This window comes from Mastomys coucha, unplaced genomic scaffold, assembly GCF_008632895.1.
Source record: "Mastomys coucha isolate ucsf_1 unplaced genomic scaffold, UCSF_Mcou_1 pScaffold13, whole genome shotgun sequence".
Taxonomy (NCBI): Eukaryota; Metazoa; Chordata; class Mammalia; order Rodentia; family Muridae; genus Mastomys; species Mastomys coucha.
In genome coordinates this window covers 78,714,077-78,738,826 of record NW_022196895.1, presented here as the reverse complement: position 1 = coordinate 78,738,826, position 24,750 = coordinate 78,714,077, and positions in this window count along the sequence as shown.

Below are 24,750 nucleotides of genomic sequence, written 5' to 3'. Positions count from 1 at the left end.
GGGACAGGCCAGTGAGAACCAGGGCTATTTCCCGGTCTGAAAACAGGTGCCCAGAGATGAGCCTGTGGCAAATTCAATAATAGAGCTAGGCTCCGTGGGGAATTCTGTCACCCTGACACGGATGTCCTCCATAATAGGACCCCCATACCTCACTGGACTGGCTAACTTTATGTCAACTTGACATAAGCAAAAGTCATTGGAGAGGGGGGAAACTCAACTGAGAGAATAAAACTGGGCTGTAGGCAAGCCTATAGGGTATTTTCTTAATTAGCAATTAATGCAGAAAGGCTCAACCCATTTGTGGGTGGGGCCATCCCTGAGCTGGAACTCCTAGGTTCCATAAGTAAACAGACTGAGCGAGCCATGGGGAGCAAGCCAGTAAGCAGCATCCTCCATGGCCTCTGCATCAGCTCCTGCCTTCAGGTTCCTGCCCTGTTTGGGTTCCTGTCCTGACTTCCTTTGGTGATGAACAGTGACGTGGCAGTGTATTCTTTGATCATGGTGTTTCACTACAGGAATAGAAACCCTAACTAAGACACTTGCTACAACCCCCTCCTGTCTTAGTGCTGGATGTACCCTCCTCGTCCCTTATCTCCCACAACCTTCAACCCTTACTCCCACCCTCCGACTTTGAAACCCCACACCTCGTACCCATCCTGCTTCACCCCTCCCATGTAATGCAAACTTCTCATGTCCGGTACCCCACATTCCCCACACTCCTATAACCTCTACCCAGACCCCAAGCCTCCACACTCCACATTTCATGCCCTCTATCCTGCCCCCAACTGCTTGCACACCCATACCTCTATGCCCTCCCCCCCTTACACCCTGACATTTCTATGTCCCCAATTCTGACACCACACTATACCCTACACCTCCATATCCCCAACCCGGTGTACACCCTGTATTCCCATACCCTCTACCTGATCAATGCATGCCCCATTGTCCTCCACCTGGAACCCATTCCACGTGCTCACCTCACACAGACGTGCTCTCTCTCCTGCACCTGCACCGAGGCTCACATAGCTTCAGTACCCTGATCCCTCACCAGGACCTCGGATGTTCATATTCCAACGACAAAGTCTCCCTTGTCTTGTCCCAGCTCCTTCAGTTCAGTTCTGCCATTGGCCGATACTCCTCACCTGAAATAAGCATGAACTATAAAAATTCCTGTTTTTTTTTCAGCTTGACACATATACATACATGAAATATCTTATGTATCCATTTGCATGTATGATGTATGAAAAATATAGACATGAGTATATGAGGTAATACATACTCATTGGTTAGTTTTATTAGTTCTATAAATGCCATTGTAAACAAACAAACATAAAAATGCCAACAGATCAGGTCCACCAACACTTCACCATCACCACTTCCTTTCCATGCTCATCATAGATTATAAAAATTTGTTTAATTTCCCTCTGTGTTGTTATATTCCCTGCACTCTCGTAGGAAAACTTTTATGGGTGTGGCAGTTTCTAGTTTTCTGGCCTTCAGGCATAGGGCTGTCCTGACAGAAGGATGCCCTTAGGGACAAGGCTGCTCAGAAAAGCCTAGTGACAGAGTCAGGAAAGCAGGAGATGAAACCCGTTCCATTTCCCTCTGTCTCCAGTGAACAAAAGTGGTTGTGGATTCGAGTGGTTTTTATGCTCCAGTAAGTAGGGTTGTTCTGGAAGTTTCCAAGTGTGTGGAAGCCCGGGAGATCTAGCTATATACTGTCTTGGGGAGAAACTGCTCCTGCTCACGCAAGCTGTCCAGTCACAGGTCCCAGGGTAAAACGCTACAGGGCTTTTCCCTCACGGCTGTCCAATATGGAGTCAGACAACCCTCTTGCGCATGTGTAGCACCACAGCCATGCTGCGGCTTCTGCTCAAGGTGCTGGAACCAGAGGGAAACTCCTGTAGAGAGGTGAGGTGGGAGGGGAACAGGAAGTGCCTTTGAGACAAATTTTGACACAAAAGAAATGCCAGCAGAATAGATTAGGGTTTAAGGTGTGTAAGAAAGAAGGCAGCTTGAAAAGATGCAGGAAAGCATCCAGCAAACGCTGTTAACACCCTTTCACCTTTACCCGTGGTCTATCCCTTGCAATAATGCCAGACTGAGAGCAAGCCTGTGGCGTTGTTCGTAGACCTTTGGCCTGTGGCGTCCTGGAAGCATGTCTTACAGTAGTGGTAGGGGTGGGGGTGGGGTGTGTCGGGATGACAGGAGGCTATCTGCTCCCCAGAAAGTCAGAAAGGATGTGGAAAGGCCCCAGTGGGGTGTTAGGCATGTAACACAGGACTCTATGGGGTGAGGGCATGGAGTATTGTCATTTTTGAATCTCCTTGGAGCCGGTGGCCTCTTTTGCGTGTATAGCCGAGTGGCAGTTTCCTGAAGACCATGTACGACCTGCCAGCTTCAGCATGCTGTTGCAAGCGGGATACGCTGTACTCCGAACCGCTGGCAGGGGAAACTCGTTCCAGTAAGCAACTGAGACTGGCCCAGGTGGCTACGTCCCAGGCGAAGGAATGCCGCAGCCTCTTAGCTGATTTGTGAAACGCACTCGATTGAGCCCGCTTATCATATTAAAGATTCATAATACCTTCCAGGAGAACACGGATGTCTAAGTGAACATTTTTGATCTCCATAAACTCAGGAAAAAAAAAAGGCAACATTAAAATTTCATGTCAGCCCTGACTTTGTGAGGGTTCTGCCTCAGTTTCCTCCTTGTCTCCTTGGCCTGGATCGTTGGCTTTGACATCAGGGTCACCTGCTTGGGTGCTTTCTGTGGTGCAAACCATGGGACATTCCACCTGACATTCGATTATTTAGTTTCCCGTGTTAGGGATAGGAGCAGGTCTCTTGCAAGCCCAGCATTCTCTCCACCAGTGAGCTACACGGCTGCCTTCCGCACTGTGGTTTGGTGTATCAGTCATCAATTCTCTTTCTGTCCCATAATGCTCGGCGTCAAGGCCCTTCATCACATTTTTTACTGCTCAAAATACTGGTCTATTATGAAGAGTTGGGGGCCTGTATTTGCAGGTCTCTCATTTCGGGGTTCCTCCAGTGCTTTAGGTGTGTATAGCTGAGTTTTTGTGTGTGCACAGTGTGGATCGTAGGTGTATGTAGTGTCCACACCTCAGTAGACCTGTCATTTGAGCCCCAGATCACTGGGTCCCCAGGTTTCTGATCCTGCACTTCTGGGTGACCAGCATTTGCTCTCCTGGTATGTTACCAAGGCATATTATACGCCTGGTCTCTGGGTCTCATGACCATGTGCCTGGATCTACTTCTTGGAGAAAAGGCTTTGGCACTACCTGGGGAGCATCAGTGCAGTGGGGGATGTGCTTGGAACTGGAGTGGGTACAATCTCAGGACTTCTCACCTGTCCAATGCTTTACCAGACCCAATAGGCTTAAGACTTAATAAACTTCTCTATTTGAGTTTTAACAATAGGAACAACTTCATATGAAATAGTACTTTTAAAAGTCAGGTGTGGTGGAACTGGAGTGGTGTCTCAATGGTTTAGACCACTTGCTGCTTTTGTAGAGTGTGGCTCCCAGCACCCATACCAGGCAGCTCACAACGACCTATAACTCCAGCTCAAGGGCACATCACACCTTCTCCTGGCCTACAGAGGTGCCTGCACACATGTGGCAGGTGCTCTCTCTGTGTCTCTGTCTCTGTCTCTGTCTCTCTCACACACACATACTTGTAAAAGTAAATAAACCCATATATCTTTAAAAAGCAAAGAAAAACCCACTTATGGTAGCATGCACCTATGATTCTAGCGCTCAGAGGCTAAAGCAGGAGGGTGTAGAGAGGTCTGGAATCCGCTTGGACTACATAGTAGAACGTAACTAAACAAACAAACAAACAAACAAACGGCATAAAAGAAACCCAATAGGGCTAGAGAGAGACAGCTCAGTGGTTAAGAGCACTGATGCTCTTTCAAAGGACCGAGGCTCAATTTCCAGGACCCACATGGCAGCTCACAACTGTACTGTCTACAGCTCCAGTTCCAGAGGATCTGACATTCCCACACAGCCATGCATTCAGGCAAAACACCAATGCACATAGACTAAAAACAAATACATCATTTAAAAAAAAAAAAAGCAAACATATTCTCCACAGGCTCTGGGAGATATTTTGTTTCATAGTCCAGTGTCCTAGTTTGCTATCTGTTGCTGTGGCGAGCACTATGGCCTAATGCAACGTGGGAAGGAAACGGTTTTATTTGGCTTCCACAGATCGCATCCATTGCTGAGGAAAATCAGGCCAGGACCTCAAGCAAGAACTTGGAGGCAGGAACCAAAAGCAGGGCCCAAGGAGGAGCATGGCTCACCAGATTGCTTCTCATACATCCTAAGACCACCTGCCCAGGGGCGGCACCGCCTACCGTGGGCTGGACCCTTCCACGTCAATCATTAATCAAGAAAATGTCCCCGGGGTCTGTTTACAGGAAAGATGGAGATGTTTTCTCAGCTGAGGTTCCCTCTTCCTGAATGACTCCGTCTTGCGTCAAGTTGACAAGAAACTAACCAGCATATCATGGGGAGATGAGCTGGCTGCATATTTAGGGAATCCGAAAACAGAATCAGACGTGAAAACAGAATCAGGCCTCCAGGAGCGAAGCGAAGCACAGCAGGCTGCACAGGGCTTGTCCGCACTGCACTGTTCTCGTCAGTGAGCTGTCTTCGAACCAGCAAAGAAGGCAAGCAAGCTAAGAGGCGCCATCCCTTTGTGCAGTCCAAACGGCTTTTCCAGAAGGTGTTCTTTCTTTCTGCACCTCTAGTCCTTGAGTACTCAGTAGAGTCACCACCCGTGTAAGCAGTGTAGTCCTTAATCCTCATCTTTTGCGGATCCCAAGAACGCACTCAGGAGCCACGCCCATGTATCAGCACTCCTTACTGAAGACCGAGGCATCTCTCCAAGAACAGGATGAAGACAGAATACAGAACTGGTCCCTTTCCCAGGACCAGATCCTGCCCTGGGTCTCGGGGGACAGGCTAGCTATTTAATCTTCCTAATAACCAAAGGTAAATAATGTCATTGCTCTCAGTTTGCAGAGGAAGAAATCAGCACTCCAACAGTGGCCAAGCCAGGGAAAACAATGCCACAGGTACTAAATGCAAGGAGCTGGCCACATCTGGACTGGCTGGCTTTTCTGCCGCATCACTCAGGGCCCAGGCACATGCTCTACACTCCCTGTCCAGAGGGAAAGTTCTACTGCTGGCCCTTACCAGGTGTGCCATCACACTGAGAGTGCCAAAGTCAGTACGGAAATTCCAGTGTTGTCAAACGTTCACTAAACAGATCCTGCAGTGCACGCCTGTGGACAAATGCTTGCAGTTCCACTTGGAGAGGATGCCCAAGCCTGCCTCACACCCTGATGTCCACAGGCAGTTCTCCTTTCTTTCATTGTCTAGGTTTTGCTGTTCCGGGGATGAAACACAGGGACTCATGCACACTGGGTAAGGACAACGCAAGGGTCGACCTTCCTCACCCAAGTAATGTTCAGAATGTGTCCTGTGCACTGCTCCTGCAACCTTGACGATGTATGGAGATGGCTTTCTGCCTTGCATCAGCTACCCTGCATTTCCCCATGAAGTTTTTAAAGTCAGAGATCCAAGAACAGTTCAGCTTGACCTTCCCTGAGGAGCGGGCTGAATAAGACTTAATTCAGTGTCACTACTCCATAACAAACCCTCCAAACCTTCAGCTTCAACACAACCCAAGCCAAGCTTTGGCCCAGGGGGAGGGGAGGGGTGGGGCAGGGTGTGGTGGGGAGAGCACTAGAGCTGAGCCTCATGGGGGCATGGTAGCCATGGGCTGGCCTGCACCCTGCTAGGGGCTGGGTTCCTCCCTGCCTCTGCCTACCTGTCAGCCCTTCAGTTTCGCTCCTGCTCATCAGGAATTCCCCTCCCTTCCATTCCAAGCCGGCTCAGATGGTTCCTGGGTCTGAAGGTTCCACAGTGGTTCCCAGACCCAGGGCATTTTCAACCCTTCTCCTTTTCCGCGGCACTTTACCCCGGATGTTAAGAGAGAGATTCTTGTCTTCTTCTCCTGGCTGTTTTTCCACATTCCATCTCAAGCTTAGGCTGGACAGGGTTGTTTTTCTCGTCTTTGTGCTTCACGTGGAGAGGGAGATCTTTGGGACAGACTCCCCGTCACCTACCTGTCTCTAACCTCCCGTCCTGTTACAACCCAAGCCTGGTTGGCCCCTGGCTGGCCCCTGGCTGGCCCCTGGCTGGCCCCTGGCTGGCCCCTGGCTGGCCCCTGGCTGGCACGTTCTCTCCTTTTTTCTCAGTGTTTTTCAGTTGAGATGCTATTTACTCTGCCTCTCAAACATGATCACAGACTCTTAGTAGAGGCAGGCAGCAACCTTTCCTTCTCTGTGAGTCGACATCAGGAGCGAGCTCTTCTCTAGCGTCCTTAGGAGGACAGGGCATCGTTACAGTGAAGTTTTAAACTTGGCTCATTTCATTGTGAAGTAATTGCCACCCAACATTTCTATAATTCCAGTGGAATTTCTGTCATAGAATTCGTGCTTTTAATTATAAGGTGTGGGGGCAGGGACCCTTTCTGGAAAGACTCTGTGTATATCCTGTGGATTTTTTTTTTTTCCTGACAGGGTTTCTCTGTATAGCCCTGGCTGTCCTGGAACTCACTCTGTAGACCAAACTGGCCTCTAACTCAGAAATCCGCCTGCCTCTGCCTCCCAAGTGCTGGGATTAAAGACATGTGCCACCACTGCCCGGCTTGTCCTGTGGAATTTATCTGCACTCTTGTTGTGATAAAATGTCCTGTGTGTCAGGGAAGCCGGAGAGCCTGGGTCAGGATGAAGTCAGTTCCGAGACCCACAGAGTCAGCTCCCTGGATCCCTGTGCACCAGGTGTATGTGGTTGGATGGTGATAAGGCGGTTGCGGCCATATCTGAAGGTCAGATGGTGACATTGCCCTCAAGTATCCGGTTGTGCCTGCACATGCCCTCTTCTCTCGGCAGTAGCTTCCCCTTCCTTTGAGAATATTTTTTCTTCACATTGGTGTTTCTGAAGATGGGACCAGAAAGGATATCAAAATGCAATTTGGGGACCACCTGTGAACTTTATTTCCTGAACCACCAGTGCTTCCTCCCTCTAAAGACTGCAGTGTCCTGGAGGGAGTGTTGGGGGAGGTGGATGGCTCATGCTCCATTCGCCAGAGTTAGTCAATTTCTTTATCTGAGTAGTGGGGCAGTAGACTAGAACATGTTGGTTCCCTCCCCATTGATTGTGTGTGCGTGCATGTGTGTGCATGTGTGTGCATGTGTGTACGTGTGCATGTGTATGCGTGTGTGTGCGTATGTGTGTACATGCGTGAGTGTGTGTATGTGTGTGTGCACATGTGCATGCGTATGTGTGCACATGTGTGTGTGTGCATGCATGTGTGTGCATATATGTGTGCACTTTCGTGTGTATACACGCGTGAGTGAGTGTATGTGTGTGCACATGTGCGTGTGTGTGTGCACATGTGCATGCATGTGTGTGTGTGTGTGCACGCGAGCATGCAGGTGTGCTTGGACCTTTATGCTCTTCCATCTGGAGGTCAGAGGTCAATACTATTTTTTTAATTTGTTCTTTATCTTTTTATTTTATTATAAATGTTTCATTTGTTTTCTCTTTTGAGGCAAGATCTTGATATAAAGCCTTGGCTATTCTGGAATTCACTATGCAGACCAGGGTGAACTCAAACTCACAGAGATCCCCCTGCCTCTGCCTCCCCGGTGCTGGGGCTAAAGGCACGCATCACCACATCCAGCTTTTTCTTTTATTTTGAGATAAGATCATTCAATGAAGCTGGAGTTCTGGTAGACTGGCTGCTGGGAGGCTCTGGTCAATCTCCTGTTTTTGTATTCTCAATACTATGATTACAGCTGACCTTTCCCGTGCTTATCTTTTTGTGTGAGTGCTGGGGATCCGAACTCAGGTCCTCATGTCCTGTACTCTATTTTTAAGGTCAATGCTCTAATGCTTGTCTTGATAAGAGGGCAGCCAGGTTCACCATCTGTCACTGCGTTGATCACCACGAGCATGCGCAGTCCACCAGAATGCTCTTCCTCCCCACCCATCCGTCCAGTGCATAAAAGCAGCCGCCTTTCCCTATTCAAACCTCTGAACAGGCTCTCAGGACCAAGTCTATGTAAGAGCCAGTACTTAAAAGCAGCCCTTTTCAGATGCTCCCTCAGCTTGGTTTTCGGAGACGCAGCTGTGTGTGCCCCCCCCGCCCCCCGCCCTCCCGGCCCCAGGTCCACATCTCCTTAGCCCAGATTAGATCCTTTCAATGGGCGTCAGGCTTCTTACCTCTGGAACACAGCCCTGAGTCACCCGGGACTCGTGCCTGGAGTGGGCAGGTGCTCAGAATCAGCATCAGGACAGAGAGGCCAAAGCTCTTTACTGGCCATCACTTTGCTATAGCGAGGCTTAGAGCTCACTGTGGGATGTTCTTGTTGTTTATTTCTGCCAAATCTCCACCCCCCCGCCACACACACACACACACACACACACACACACACACACACATTTTTGTACCAGAACATACATTTTGGAAATTCTTACTATGACTTCAAAATTCACCTATCATACTATGAACCACACAAGATTTTAACATGACAACAAGCTCCATGATCTTGTGTTGGCTATTTTACCCCTACATTTAATTTAAAACCTTTTTTCTTGCTGTTGGAGTTTGGGTTGGAACTCAGGACCTCATTCATGTTAGGCAAGCACCCTCCGTCTAGCTACACACCCATCCCTTCCCTTGATTTTTGAAATTCCTTCAGTGACATCACTTCCTCCCGATTGCTCAACTCTGCTCTTCTGCCTGTATTGACAGCCTAGGGGGTAGGCAGCCCCCATGTGTTTACTACCCAGGAGACACCTTGGATGTGCTGGTGGGCTCTGAGATGTCACTTCAAGCTCTCCCACTGTGTCTGACCTCAGTATGAAGTTCTGGTCATGAGTGTACAGACATATATTTGAATGCCTATTTGTGTTTGTCTTTGTGTTGTTGGATTTTTTTTTTTTTTTTTTTTTTTGAGTCAAGGTCTAACTATGACCTTGCGGCAATCCTCCTCTCCCAGTGTCCTGATTGGATCTGAGCCACCACACCCAGCTTTCTATTGAAAATGTTACAGAAATGCCTAGGTTCCTTGCTGGGCCTAGGAGGAAGGACAGAGAGGTGTGTCTATTTTCCGGATGCCAGGAGGTAAGACTGGCTTCTTTTTTTCCTTTCTGTTTTTTTTTTTTTTTTTTTTTTTTTTTTTTTTTTTTTTTTTTCTTTTTTGGTTTTCGAGACAGGGTTTCTCTGTATAGCCCTGGCTGTCCTGGAACTCACTCTGTAGACCAGGCTGGCCTGGAACTCAGAAATCTGCCTGCCTCTGCCTCCCAAGTGCTGGGATTAAAGGCGTGCGCCACCACTGCCCGGCTCTTCTTTCTGTTTTTAAGGTTTATTTATTTTATGTGCATGAGTGTTTTATCTGAGTAGATATATGATAGATAGATACATGGATAGGTGGATAGATAGATAGATAGATAGATAGATAGATAGATAGATAGATGAGAGGGAGAGGAAGGATGGATGGACAGATGGATGGGTGGAGGGATGGATGGACAGATGGATGGGTGAATGGATGGGTGGACAGATGGATGGGTAGAGGGATGGATGGACAGATGGATGGGTGGAGGGATGGATGGACAGATGGATGGGTGGAGGGATGGATGGACAGATGGATGGGTGGGTGGAGGGATGGATGGACAGATGGATGGGTGGGTGGAGGGATGGATGGACAGATGGATGAGTGCCTGGTGTTCTCAGAGGTCAGGAAAGGACATTAGATCCCCTGGAAGAGGAGTTACAAAGAGTTGTGAGCTCTCTGTGGGTTCTGGGAAGTGAACTAGGTCCTCTGTGAGAACAATATTGTTCTTACCTGCTGAGGCAGCTGTAAGGCTGGTCTCTTATTGTTCCTAGAAAAGAGGATGCCTGCCAAGGCTGTCATCATGTGTCCCTGACGGAATCCTTCCTCTAAGTGCAGAATTAAGGAGAGATTTACACCTCTGGGGGGAGGGACGGTGAGCACATTCTTGCACTTTCTTCTGGAAGTTTCTTCTGGAGCCTGAGCTTTGGGTTTCATCCATACAAGGTAAGGACTTTGCCACTGGGCCGCAGCCCAGCCCTGACTCCAAGCTTATCTATTTCCTCACTTGGGTTTGAATTGTGCTATAAAACCCACACATCCCTGCTCTCCCTCTCTCTCCCCCTCCCTGCACCCAGTGACCTCTGGTCTACTTACTGTCTCTGCAAATTGGTCTGTTCTAGATATTTCACCTACATAGAGAGCAGCAAATGCTGTGCCTCTATTTGGTTGGGTCACAGAACCCAGATAGGAAGTCAAAATATCTCTGAACATTTTGTAAATTCTCTGTATAAGTAAATATATATATATATATATTATTTATTTTTTTATTTTATGTGTATGAGTACACTGTAGCTGTACAGATGGTCATGAGCCATCTTGTGACTGCTGGGAATAAATATATTTTTAATGAGATTAACATTTATATCTGCGACAGGCATGGAGTGAAGTAGATTAACCTCCATCAGATGGGCAGACCTCATCTGGTTAGACAGAGGAAAAAAACCCACAAGATTGGTCTTGTCAGGGGCTCTGTAACTTTCCAGTTCTGGGCCCTGGACCCAGCCTCGACAAGCCAGGTAGTACAGGTAGTGCATGAGCCGGTAGTTTAAATTTAACGTCTGTGTCACCTGCCCCACCCCAGGTCTCTTGCTGCCCCTGACTATCTCTGCTACTGAAACCAATACTGGAGATAAAGAGAAAGGACTTCCTTAAGGCTAACAGTTGTGGAGGATTCTACTTCATGTAGAGTGGATGGTACCATGGCGGTAGGCCTGTGGCACGCAGGACCTTGTGCCAGGAGCACACAGCGGAGGAAAGGACCCAATTGCTAGAGCACAAGACTAAAACAGACAAAGATGGTGATCCTGGAGTCTAATGTCACATCCCAAGTGATGAGAAGATCTCTACCACTTGAGGACTTGGCCACCTCTCAGTAGAGCCAAGATGGAGACTCTGGCACGGAACTGTGAGCCTTCAGAAGTTATTCCAATATTTACTTGTACAAGTTCACCACAGGCTCTGACTGTGGTGCACTGCATGTGTAGGCTCTGGTCAATCACTTAGCATGTGCCACTGCTTAGATCTCTGCATCCCAACTCTTCCTTCCCAGCCCCTTGTCCCCAATACTCACCCCAAATCTCACGCAGTCCTTCAGCAGAGGCTTGTAGGACCCTGACTTCAGGCTCTTAGTCATTGGCTTAGGACCCATAATCTCATCTGGTGGGCTGGATAGGAACCAGTCACTGTCGTGCCTCAGCGGGCCACTGTCCTTCCTTGTGGTGGTATGTTCTTTAAGATTGTTTATTTTTTAAAAGCTGGGCAGTGGTGGCGCACACCTTTAATCTCAGCACAAAGGAGGCAAAGGCAGGCAGATCTTTGAGTTCGAGGCCAGACTGGTCTACAAGACAGAGTTCCAGAGCAGCTAGGATGACACAGAGAAACACAATGTCAAAACCAACCAACCAACCAACAAAAGACACATGCATTTTCAGTTTTAGGTGTTCGTGTGTTTTTCCTGCTTATATGTCTATGCACCATGCAAGTGCAATGCCTGAGGAAGCCAGAAGGGAGCACTAGGCCCCTGGAACTGGAGTTGCGGATGCTTGTGAGCTGCCATGTGGGTGCTGGGAGCTTAAATGGAATCCTTTGGAAGAACAGCCAGTACTCCTATCTGCGGAACCATCTCTCGATCCCCTTAAAAGTGATTTATTTGATGTGTACATCTGTGTGCATGAGAGTATTATGTAAGCCAGATGCATGCAAATGCTCTTGGAGGCCAAAAGAAGGCATCATAGCCCCCAGAACTGGACTCACAGTGGTAATGAGCAGCTGGGGAGGGGTTGAGAATCGAACTAGTACGTTTTGAAAGCTCACCCAGTGCTCTTGACTGACGAGGCATTTCTCCAGCCCCCAGACCCTGTGTTATTGGAGTCAGTCTTGGGTCACGTCATCCCAGTTTTTCTCAGGAAAAGCTGTCATCTGGGCCACCGTAGCCGGTGTGACCCGGGGATTTCAGGGAACAGTTCACTGGTGGCTGAGTCTTGCTTCTGTCATGAGCCAGTCTCACAAAGCACCAAGTTTGGGGGATTTGAAGAATATTACCTCCACAGGAATGCCCCAAGCCCCCAGGGGACCACAGGGTGTAGACTGCACAAGTGTTAGCTCTGGTGGCTCCAGAGTCCGTATGTAAGTAAGACAATGAGCCACTGTGTATGGCTGCTGGCCTCCGAATGGACATTCACCCCCTGGGCACCCCCGGTTCTGCCTGCTCAGTCTTGAGACATGCATGTGGCTCTTCCCTAATTGCTGATATTCCTTTGTTGCACATCTGGTGAGACAGGAGAACACAGACTGCAGAGCTGTCCTGCTTTGAATCCCAACTCCACTTCTTGTCTCCAAAAGATGATTCAATGTCCCCAAGTCTCTTTGTAACTTTAGAATGATTTAGTTGCTCATTCCTTGAGGGGAACATGAATAGTATTAGCTCAGAAGGGCCCCTTTAAATGAAGAAGCATTAAGTAGTGTAGGCTGATACACAAAGCTCAGATGGTACAGGGCTACCTTAGCATGCTCCAAGTCTCAGCTTTGAGTTCCCAGCACCACGTAAATCCATCTTGGTGGTGCCTGTAATCCAAGCACTTCTGAGGTAGAGTTCAAAGTTATCCTCAGCTACATGTTGAACTTGAGGTCAGCCTGGACTATAGTCTGTCTCAAAACAAAACAAAATAAGAAAAACACAGTACAAAAAAAGTACACAATGAGTGGAATATGACTTTAACTCTAACACCGGTGTGTGGGGGAGAGTGGAGGGAGGGATAGAAGTAGATCTCTAGTCTGGGGCCAGTCCAAAAGTACATAGAAAGACCCTGGTGAGACATGAATGCCTGAGAGAACATGTGCGAGCGCACGCGCGCGCGCGCACACACACACACACACACACACACACACACACACACACACACACACGGCCGGGGGAGAACGTGGGAGAAAATTGCGTTTATTTTGTAAGGCATAAAATTGTGGTATTTCTACTGGATGATTATGTGATATATTCTTCTTATCTATGTCTTCATTGTAGATTTTCATACTCATAGAAATCTTACCTTAAACCAGGTCCTTGTAAAAGAGATAATGTTGAGTCGTGCAACACAAAATTGTCAATTTTTAGGTTAAAAATGGCCACATGTAAGCAACTCCATGTGGCTTTGCTTAATATTCCTCTCAAGCAATGTTTTTACTTGTATTCCAAGAAAAATAAAAAAAATAAAAAGGCATCCCATGAATGACGGGTCCGCGATCTGCATTATGCCATCAGTGTAGACTGCAGTAATTATCAGTGCCAGCACTAATTTTGAATAGTCAAATTATGCTCTGTGTCAATGCATCCTGGAGCTGAACGGTACCTAAGAGATCATTAATCTAACGTCATTTTTAAGATATGGAAATAGCATCTCAATGAGGTTAATCACACATCCCGGACGGGAACTCCTATGTTTTTTGATTTCCAATTCAGCGTTCACTGGGTTTTGTGCGGCGTCCTAAGGCAGTGTGCACACAGAACAGCTTGATTGTAGAGAGCCCGGGCGACTGTCAGATTTGCATGAAAAAAGAGGCAAAGAAGCTGCAGTTCTGCTGCAGAGTACATAACACGTAAATGGAGATGCTAGCTGCTAAAATATTAAACATGCGCTTGGGAGCGCCGCTCAGCTCGTCACTCCTTTAGGACATACGTGTTTTAGGACAGATTTAGGCAGGCTGTACTCTGAAAGGCCAGTGTGTTTTGCTGGATTCTGCCTTCCTTGTTCCTGAAGCAGTAAAGCCACACCCACCCACCCACGCCATACAGAAGAGGGAAAAGAGCTTCAGGCTCTTTGCACTGGGCCCCTTTCTACCTCCAAGACAGCCCAGCAGTGGCTATGGGCCAGGTGTCAGCTAAGCTTGCCCACAAGAACCCGTTAGAAACTTGTGAGTGCCCAAAACTCCTGCTTAGGAAGCGTCACGCTTGTCGAATTGAAATCTGAGCACGTCCATCTTATTTCTGAGTGAGGGGGATCATATCTAACAACGACCACTGCCCTCATCCCCAGGCAAGCACTAAACGGTTGAGCTTTCTCTTGAACCTGTGCGCAGGCTGGCTTGTGAGGCAGTCAGTCTCACACTTTAACACAATTAGTCTCTCCTCTTGGTGACTGGTGCAGCTGGTAAGCTAGACAAATATAACATCCCAGGGATGGAGAATCCTCCATCGCAGGTCAGATGGAATGCAAAGGTGTACCTCAAAAGCTTCCTTAAATAATAGATTAATGCTTAGCTTCAGTATGCAGAGACAGGCACGCGGGGGTGGGGGCGGGGAACTGCATACATGTCTTCCGCATCCACAGTGGCACTGCTCTGCATTTCTGTTTATGGGACATTTCTGTTTATGTTCATGCCCCCCCTCCACCCCCTTCCTCCCCTCTTCTCAAGCCTTTAGCCCCTTTCTAACCCACAGCATCTTACTACACAGGGCATCGCTAGGATGGAGCCAGTGGATGAAGGAATGTGTGTACCGTGACATGAGAGGGACTTTGTAACCGGGCAAGGTGGACCTGTGTAATGGGAAATGAGTGCTGTCATCTGCCACCAATTTGTGAAATGACATTATTAAACATTCGCTTAGTTGGATGAAAGGGTCCCCCTAGCTGGCGTGCTTTTGAAATGGAGCACCCCTGCAGGGTGCAGCAAGACCAGCCTCTGAAGTCATTACCACCCATTAGCAGCTGGGTGTGAATTGGTTCATCAGCTCTGGGCCCTGCCTGAGAGTGGCCTGCAGGCCTGGGTCTGCTTAGTGATGGGAAGCAGACACACCTAGGTGCTGCAAACACCTTTCAGGGAAGAGAGCCAGAGAATTTGGAGAGGCAGGCTCTAACAACCCCCCCATGGCCCCCCACCCTCTACCCCCTTCCTCCCCCCTTCTCAAGGCTTCTCTAATCATGAGCCTGTTCCTGAGGCCCCACCCCCAAGGCCAGAGCTATTCATTTATCTGTGAGCATCTGCTTTTCCATCTACCCTGTTAAAAAGAATTGCTTAGAGACTGTCCAACAGGGGCTGGTCTGCAGAACACTCAATCAATGCATGATGGGACAGCTTGGCTTTGCAAAGCCACCCAGGTCCCTGCACGGTGTGACGTCAGCAGCTGCCTCTCCCTGGAGCCCCAGTCCCTAGTCAGACTATACCTCCAATATGGGTTCATGTGTACATATTTGCCTGTTTGTGTGAGTACACATGTGAGTTTCCATTTCTGCATGAGTGGGGTCTTTATAGTGAGTGTTTTTGTATTGGTGAGTATATAGACTGAGGAACCATTTGGTATCCAGCTATTTAAATGTCTGGGGAAATGATGGTCTCTGGACAATGTTTTTGCATAGTTTAATGTGATTCAAGGAAAACTATCTTAAGAAATAACGTGTTACGACAATCCCTGGTTTATTTAAAGAAACCATGTCCGAGGAGAAGGGGCAATGTGCACATCTTTCTCCAAAAGAAACTAGAAACATCTCAGGCTGGAGAGAGTCAGCCTGAGTCCCCTGCAGATCCTCCACACACCTCCATGTACCCAGGTTCAGTTTGTACTCCTGCAGCCGTGTGTCCAGGGACTCTTGGAATCTGTCTGCCAGCTCCCGGGGCCATGGCTGCAGTGTTGGAGTTCTGTCCATGTGCGCCCTGTTCTGCTCCTCTGCAGCCTCTCCTCCGTGGGTCTTCCTAACTTGGTTATATGGAGCACAAATCACATCTTCCTCAGCACAAGATGGAGCCAATGAGGTTAGGAGAACCTGCGTGGGCATTTCTCAGGCACAGCGAGAAACACCCTTTGTAGTGTGGGCCCACCTCGCAGGAGAGTCCCTTATGTGAGATCCCCATAGTGGCACAGGGTTTGGCATGCAGCCCAGGACTGCGCCAATCCTGTTACTTGCTGGAGGCTGAGGTCACACACGCCATCCTAGAGCAAAGCTTTCCTTTAGTCCCGATCTGATCCGGGACACAGAAGGAGGGAAAGGCGAGGTTAGCACCATTACCACTGCTGAGGGGTGGAAGGGCGCTCACCAGCCATTGAGGATGCTTTGCCTCTGATCCTCAGACATTAGGCAGAGTCCTGTTTTCTTTTGTCTTGAAGAATGTCAGGAACAGGGATGTGGAGTCTGCCTCAAAGTCTTGCACGTGGAAACAAAACACCCATATCCCTTGCCTCATTCCTTCCCGTCTGCTTTCCTGAAGAAAATAAACAATGTACAGAGTAAAAACAGAGTAAATGCACCTTTAAGTGGGTTAGCCTAACTACTGTGATTCGTGTTCTGATTTGTGGTGAGAGGACGAGGGGAGTGGAGGGACAGTCTCCCTGTGAGGAGTGGATGACTGGATCCCTGTGTTTATGTTTTCTAAGTCTTTGATTGTGAAACAGATTCTTTTTCTTTCCTTTTGGGGGGAGCCTTGTTTTATGGGTTTTTCTGCTCTGCCATTATTCATTAACAAACACCCATTAACAATAGGCCAGTGGGGCAGGCAGGGAGGAAGCAAGAACATGTTTCCCTGGAAATAGAGTGGCCCCACAATCAGGAGGTTGGGCACAGGCTTGTATTTTCTCCTGACTCTCTCCTCTTGAGTCTCAAGTACGCTACAGATAACTGGGCAATTAATCTTGACATATAAAAGGTTGGCCAGGATTCTAAACCCTACCAAACACACCTCAGCGAAATCTAACATATGTGCCGGTAACATACGTGACGGTAACATACATAACGGTAACATTCCAAGCAGGGAACTGGAGAAGGAATTGAAATTATTAAACACAATTCTAGCACACACACACCCCCATTTTCTCACATCTTTATGCATGTTCTCAGGCTTCCTTGCTTTATGCTGCGGATGGGGCGGAGGGAGAAAGACCCCAGGAAACAAAGTCTACATGGGGGAGGTTTGATTTCTTTATTTTCTAGCTCTGTTTTAAGGCTCTTCCAAGAATGCACGTCACTGTCTCCTTGGGTAATTCACTCAAAGACACAACACCCCCTGTGCTGGGAGACACATTCTTGCATCTATCTGAAAAATCTCTTTTCTTCGGGACAACATTTCTCAAAAGAAAAAAAAAAGAAAAAGAAAAAGAAAAAGAAAGAAAGAAAGAAAGGAAGGAAGGAAGGAAGGAAGGAAGAAAGAGAGAAAAAGAAAAGAAAGCAAGAAAAATGAAGAAGAAAAAAAGAAATCCCAGCGTTTGCCTGAAATCCAGCAACTTCTGTCCTGTGTCGTCTAAACCTTTCAACCCCATTAATTACACACTCGAGGTTTCAAAAGCTAGTGAGTGAAAATCCCATCCATAGGCTTCTCTCAGGCAGAGCTCGCCATCAATTGTAAACTGATGTAAAGCCGGATGGTTAGGAGGAGACTCAGAGTAGAGTGGTAACCGGTGCCAGGGGAGAGCCCTGGGCTCTGCCACCAGATCTCCTGGGTAAGCAGCTTAGTAAGAGAGAACAGGTCCTAGGGGCGGCGCAGGCGGCTGGGGCTCCTAAACAGTGAAGTAAGTACCTTTCCTCAAATTTCCACTTTCATGGGCAATTGAGCCTCACACGTGACGAAAATACATGTAGGGGGAAACTGAAGCATGCTTGCATTGTAAAAGCAGGTTTAAAAGATGGTCTGGGCTCCAAACACACCCAAAAGCCCTGCGGTGAAGACCCAGACCCCATGCACTTCCCTTCCTTACTGCCGGAGCTAATTACACTTTGCTCTTCGGTTAGAGCCTGCATCTTCCTCCTGCTCTGGCCTCTTCCTGGTGCAATTAACTGATTAATGAGCATGCGTCCCTCTCCTTTCTCCTCAGCATTCCCAGCCCCGCCCACCACCAGCAGGCAGCCACCGTGCTGTGTTTAATGTGTGCCTTGTTTCATCTGTTTACTCGACAAACGTATTATTTTGCGCCGCACTGTTTTACATGCACGTGGATGCCGTATATGGCATTTTGATTTGCCTCCTCTTCTTTTTTTCCACTCCAGATTATGCTTTTGGGGTCCACGGCTGTGATTAAGAATCACAGGTGGCTGCCCCCACGTAGCTTCTAGCTCTCATAAAAAAACAAAACAAAACAAAACAAAACACCCAGACACCCACTACACGGTGAGCATCGCCCGTTTTGCTCCCTGGTGGAAAAGAACAGGTATCTTTCTAAAATAAATCCGAGCACTGGGTATGCAGATGCCCCTGTGCTTCCACCGGGACATGAGCACACTTGTGCAGCCCCAGTGTACACAGATCACTCGGAGCTCTGTGGTCCTCACTCTTTGTTCTGATACAGAGAGCAACAAGACCGGTACAAGAGGAACTTGTGGTTTGTCTTCATGTCGGGCAGAGAAAATCTCCACATAATTATTTCAGGCTGATCTACATACACTCTCCTGGCACTGTATTTTTTGTAAATTTCTTTAAAGAAACCAGCTTGGGAAGGTGGGCACCAGAACCCCACCCGGAGCTGTAGTGCTCTTGGCATTTGCGAGCTGCGGAGTGTCCGTTTCCTTTAGTGTCATGACGTTGGTGGATTTCCCACATACCAAGGCAGGCCCCACTTCCCCAAATAGCTAGGCAACACAAACTAGACTCAGTGGGGGAGAGAAGAAAAGAAAACAGAAATAATCTCAACGTGGAGTGGGAAACGATTCGAGGGAGGTTAGGAGAGGTGGGGTGGGGGGCGGTAGAGTTAACGAGTACGCAAGTATGAAAAAGAAACAAAAATGTTTGAAACAATAAAATTTTGTTTTGTTTTTGTTTTTTGATTTTTTTTTTTTTTTTGAGACAGGGTTTCTCTGTATAGCCCTGGCTGTCCTGGAACTCACTCTGTAGACCAGGCTGGCCTCGAACTCAGGGATCCGCCTGCCTCTGCCTCCCAAGTTCTGGGATTAAAGGCGGCGCCACCACCGTCCGGCCTCCTTTCCCTTTCTCATCAGATTGGCCAGAGTTAATGTTAAAGTGAAAACATATAGATGTGAAAGTAGACATGATTTCTTCCAAACCCAAAGAAAGTGCATCAAAAGTGTCAACAGGTATTTGCTTTAGACTTTTGGCTTGAGATCCTTGCTAAATTAAAGATATTTCCTTCATTGATCTAGGATGCTGGGAGACTTAATTTAGTCATAAATGTTTGTGTTTGTCTTCTACTGTTGACTTTGGACACAATCATATAAATCATCTGTTACATTATTATTTACTACCATTTGTTTGTTTGTTTGTTTGTTTATTACTGCATTGATAAAGGTCAAATCTAAGCCTGTACATACTAGGGAAACTGCCTCTGAACACTCCCCTCAGCTTAACCTTTTTATTTCATCAATGAATGGAAGAAAGGCATGGCTTCTTTCTTGTGTTTATTCACCTTTGCAGTCCCCGTCAGACATAACTATTGTAAACTATAGCCTTGTGTGTGTACGTGTGTGTACGTGTGTGTGTGTGTGTGTGTGTGTGTGTGTGTGTTTTAAGAAAGGGTTTCTTTGTATAGCCCTCACTGTCCTGGAACTCACTGTCTGACTACAATATTGTATTTTAAATTTTTTAGAACTAATTTAGTTATGTATGTGTGTGAGTCTAAAGGTGTATACTTCCATTTGTCTGCAGGAAGTCAAGAAAGGGAGTTAGTTGAATTTTCTGGAAGTGGAGTGATAAGCAGTTGTGAGCTGTCTGACATGGGTGTTGGGAACTGAACTTGGGCCCTCTGGAAGATGTAACAAGTGTTCCTAGCCACTGAGCCATCTTTCCAGCCTTCATTGTATTGTTCTTTCAGACTCACTTATTTTGAAATATAGTGTTACTATTTACAGTGCTGATGACTGAAGCCAGTGTGTGTGTGTGTGTGTGTGTGTGTTCGCACCCTCTTGCTAAGCTGCGCCCAGCTCTTTCATTGTCTTGACTGATACTATATATAGGTTACTGGAAACTCCGCTCTTTTTTAATACTGCCTTTGTCTGATTTTGAAATCATTAACAATTTTTTTCCAAAATGAAAATTATGTATTTTTATGTGTGCATGGGTATAGTGTGTGCATATGTGTGTGGGTGGGTGTGGGTATGTGCATGGCTGTGCTTAAACATGCAGTAGGATTGAACTCAGGGCTTTCTGTGTGTTAGGCTAACATTCTAAGAAAGCTACATTCCCAGCCATGTGGTCATATAAGGTTTGAAGGAAGAATGAATGTAATTCGTGGGGGGGGGGGGTAATCTTTTTCAAGAAATAGTGCTGAGACAAATGAATATCCACATGGAAAAGAATGGAATTTGACCCTGTGCCACATCACACAAAAAATTAACTCAGAGCAGGAAATGGTCCTAAAAGTAAGCACTAAAAACCATCTAACTCTTCAAAGAAAAAAGGAGAAATGCATCTTTGTGGCTCTGGGTTGAGCAAGAGCTTCTTGGCTAGGGCCCCACAGTCATAAGTGATCACAGACTGATAAACAGACCGTGGTCAAGACCAATTTAACTTCTGAGGGGTATGGCGGCACTCTATGATGCCAGCACTTGGCAGGGGGAAGTGGAAGGGCTAGGAGCTTAAAGGCAGTCTTAGCTACACACTGGGGGAGACATCAGCAGGGGCCCCATGAGACCCTGTCTCTAAATAAATAAATAGGGGGCTGGAGAGATGGATCAGGGGTTAAAGCATTCTGTGCTCTTCCATGGGACCTGGATTTGATTCCCAGCCCTCACATCATGGCTTACAACCATCTATAACTCTAGTTCTAGGGGGATTTGGTCCCCTTATTTGTCTTTCATGGGCACCAGGTATACAAGTAGTATAGACACGCATGCAGGCAGATCTCCATATGTATTAAGTAAAATAGATTAATAAATAAATAGATGAATGCATACATAAATAGGGGCTGAAGAGGTTGCTAAATGCAAGAATGTGATACTCTTCTAGAGGACTTGAGTAAGGTTCTCAGCACCCACGTAAGGTAGCTCACAAAAGTAACTGCAGCTCTATGGGATCCAATGCCCTCTCCTTGCTTCTAAGATAACTGGAATATATACACATACATACATAAATATGCATACATACACACACAGGCACATAAATTAAAAATAAAATAAATTCTTAAAATTAACTAATCAATTACAGGAAAACATTTGCACTTCCAATGATACTATGATGTAAATGAAGATGGCACAGGGATTGGGTAATTATATTATTAAGTCGTGTATTTCATAAAAGGATTGTATTTAGGGAACTTTACAACTCAGTAGTCAAATGACAACCCAATTAGAAATGTACAAGGGACTGGGTAGGCATTTTCCCAATGGCCACCAAACAGACACAGAAATTAACGATTACATTACAAGTAATTCAAGTACAACCACGATGACATGCCATCACACACCTCCCAGGATGACTGGGAGGGAAAGAGGATGAGAAGATGGGAGGAGGGGGCTGAGACGGTCAAGACGCCATGTACATACGTGCTGGGAGCAGAGACGATGAAGTCACCCATCAGTGTCTAAAAAGGTGGATACAGGGTTACCTCCTCAGCAAGGCAGGATCTCAGAGCCCGGACAAGCCTGGAACACACTGTGGAGCCCAGGCTGACCTGGATGTCAAAATCCTCCTGCCTCTGCCTCTGCAGTGCTCGGATTACAGATGGACCTCACCCTATCCTGCTCATGATCAAGCAGTTGTATTCAAGAGTATAATCAAGGAAATTTAGACCCAAATTCATGTGTACACTACCATTCACAGAGCCATTGTATATAATTGCCCCAGAGTGGAAGTAGCTCAGATTATCAGCCAGCTGATAAGAAAGCAAAACATGGCATGCCTACCTACAGAAACATTATAACAAGGAATGAATTATCCCAAGAGCTACAACATAGATGTGATTTGATGACGTTATACCACATGGAAGAAACTAGTTACAAAAGATATATGTATCATTTTAGGCAGGCATCCGCAGTAGGCATGTCTATAGGGATAGATGGTGAAGCCAGGGCTGCCGGAACTAGAAGTGTCAGAGTAAGGTTGGGAAGGGAACTGGAAAGTGGCTGCTTCAGGTTTTCAGGGTAGTGAAAATGTTCTAAATGAAGACTACAGCAATTATTGCACAACTCTGAAAATGCTAAGGCCGTTGAAATGGAGATACACTCTAATGGGTGAACTTTATAATATGCAAATTTATGTTCCATAAAACCTGTAGAAAACGGAGCTTGGAGTCTGTCCCTCACATCAGCAGGTAGATTACAGAGCTGGACCAGAGCGGGGTGTGTGTGTGGGGGAAACTGGGGGGAGGGGGTCTTGGGCAGCACTTTTACCAGATGATCTTACTTGCCAGCCACGGCCATTTCTCTTTTTGCTGTAGTGGGGTGAGAGGGCCTCATCTGAGCCAGGCTCAAAGTGTATAGCCTAATCCTTGGCCTATGCGTGCAACAGCTTTGCATGCACATTCAAGGCAATATGTGCTCTCTCCAGGCCAGAGTCCTATTTGTCGTGTATCCACATTGCTCCTGTCCTTTGGATCTTTGGTATCTGTCCTTGGCTTGATTCATCTTGGAATGGATGGGCCAATGTCCCCAACTACCACAGATGGCCCTGCATCTTCCATCGGTGGGTTTGTACTTCTTAGAGAGTGGTGTCATCTTTTGCCTCTTAAAATATCCTCGGTATTTAGGACTTTTATCTCAGATTTTTAAGAGCACCTGAACAGGCCTCCTTCTTTTGTATTTGAGTGTTAATTTATAATCCTTGTGTTTTCAACCCTCCATTGTCTTTGGCTCCCAGTGTGTTTGTTCTGTGTGTAGACAGTTTCCTACATTCAGCCCATAGGTGGATCTTATTTGGGCTTATATAGTTCGCTCTATCAAAACCTTCTGATATATTAATGTTTGCCGTGCTGGCCTTCCCTTCTGTTGTTTGCTCCTGCCTTCTGCTGCATAGGTCACACTTTCCTTGCCTGGATTGGAAGTAACGAGGTTGGTTTTCTAGTTGCTTCTTTTGTCTTAGGACATAGTCTCCTGGGTATGTCCTGATTGTCCCTAAGCTTATGATGGCAGCGTTCCATCCTGAGAGCAGAGATCCTCAGGGCTATCAGCTCCTCCCCCTTCCTCCATCCTCTCTGATATTCATGCTCATTAGAACTGAAATTCTAGATTTTCCAAAATAATAAACATCAGCAAAATGCTTAGCCCCTTGACTTGACCATCTTGTATAGGAAGTTTCTGGGGACATTTCTCTTACTTTAGTACATTTTCCCCCAAACTGTTCTCTTATGAAGAGTGGGTTTGGGTTAGTGGGCAGCCTGGGGTAGCCGTGAGAGTGCTTGCATTAGGCCTTTGACTTTGCTCACTTGAACATTCTCCCCCCTACCTGCCCCCCCTCTCAATTTATTTTTTCAAAAGTTAAGGGCATTTGTCTGGAAATAGCACCCTAGGCACTAAGTACATTTCCTCTCCTTGTTTAAGAGTCTTGCGCCGTTGCCATGTGTCCAGAGGTCATGTTTCCACATGAAAGGGCAGCCTGACCCTTTCTCTCCTGTGGAGAGAGTCGCTCTTCACTCCTAAAAGCCTTAAAGCATTTCCTATGTATGAGGCAGGCTGGATTTCAGTGCCACGCATGCCATTTCCTACCCTTCTTGCCTTCCTAGTTTTATTTTGTTCTGTAAGTCTAGAAACCTTTTTTTTTTTTGAAGAGGGGGCAACACGCTCTACTTTCTCCCCTTGCCAATCCCTCTGACCCTCTCCTTCTATGACCTTTGTGACCTCTTTCCCCCCCCTCTCTCTCTTTTCTCCTTTCCCATTGTCTTCTGGGAAAATCCCTCAATCTAATCTTGCAGCTCAGTCACCTTTGGCTGTTTCTTCTGTGTCTCCTGTTTATGTCGATGCTTATTGTTTAGCTTTGGGGGAATACTATAGTTACAATTTGAATTGCAACAATATTACAAACTGTATCAAAAGAATACATGCCTGAAAGTAGATTTCTTAATGTTAAATTAATTTGACATTTTAAAACTGGAGGGGGGGGTCAGAAATTAAGAAAAATAAGATGTCATGAAATACAGGTGTGTGTGTGTGTGTGCAATACACAAACCTAGAACACTGTGTATTTTAGATACATCTCCAGTCCTTTCCAAAGCCATCTTCTCGGTGACAAGGATTTTTCTGGATCCCCAGGGAGTATTGATGGTGGCTTGTCACTGTGATACAGGCACCTTCTGGAAGCTCCACAGTGAGTGACTTCCCAGTGATGGCCAGAACTTCCCTCGGGGATGGGGAAGTGAGAATGACAAAGGTGTCACCGAGCTTGAACTCAAAAATTAGTGAATAAGTGGATGGGCCAGAGCGTGAGGCTCCAGATAAGGGCTTGCAGCTCAAATGTCTGTCAGACAGTACAGGGGTCAGGGAAAGACTCTGGGTAAACGGAGTAACTTTTCCTTGTTACATAATCATTGCAGAATTAAATGATGAGAAAGCAGACTCTGGGCGATGATCAGCAAGAGTAACAACACCCAGCAGACACTGGCTGTGCTCAGGGCATGGCTCTCACTGGCTGTGCTCAGGGCATGGCTCTCACTGGCTGTGCTCGGGGCATGGCTCTCA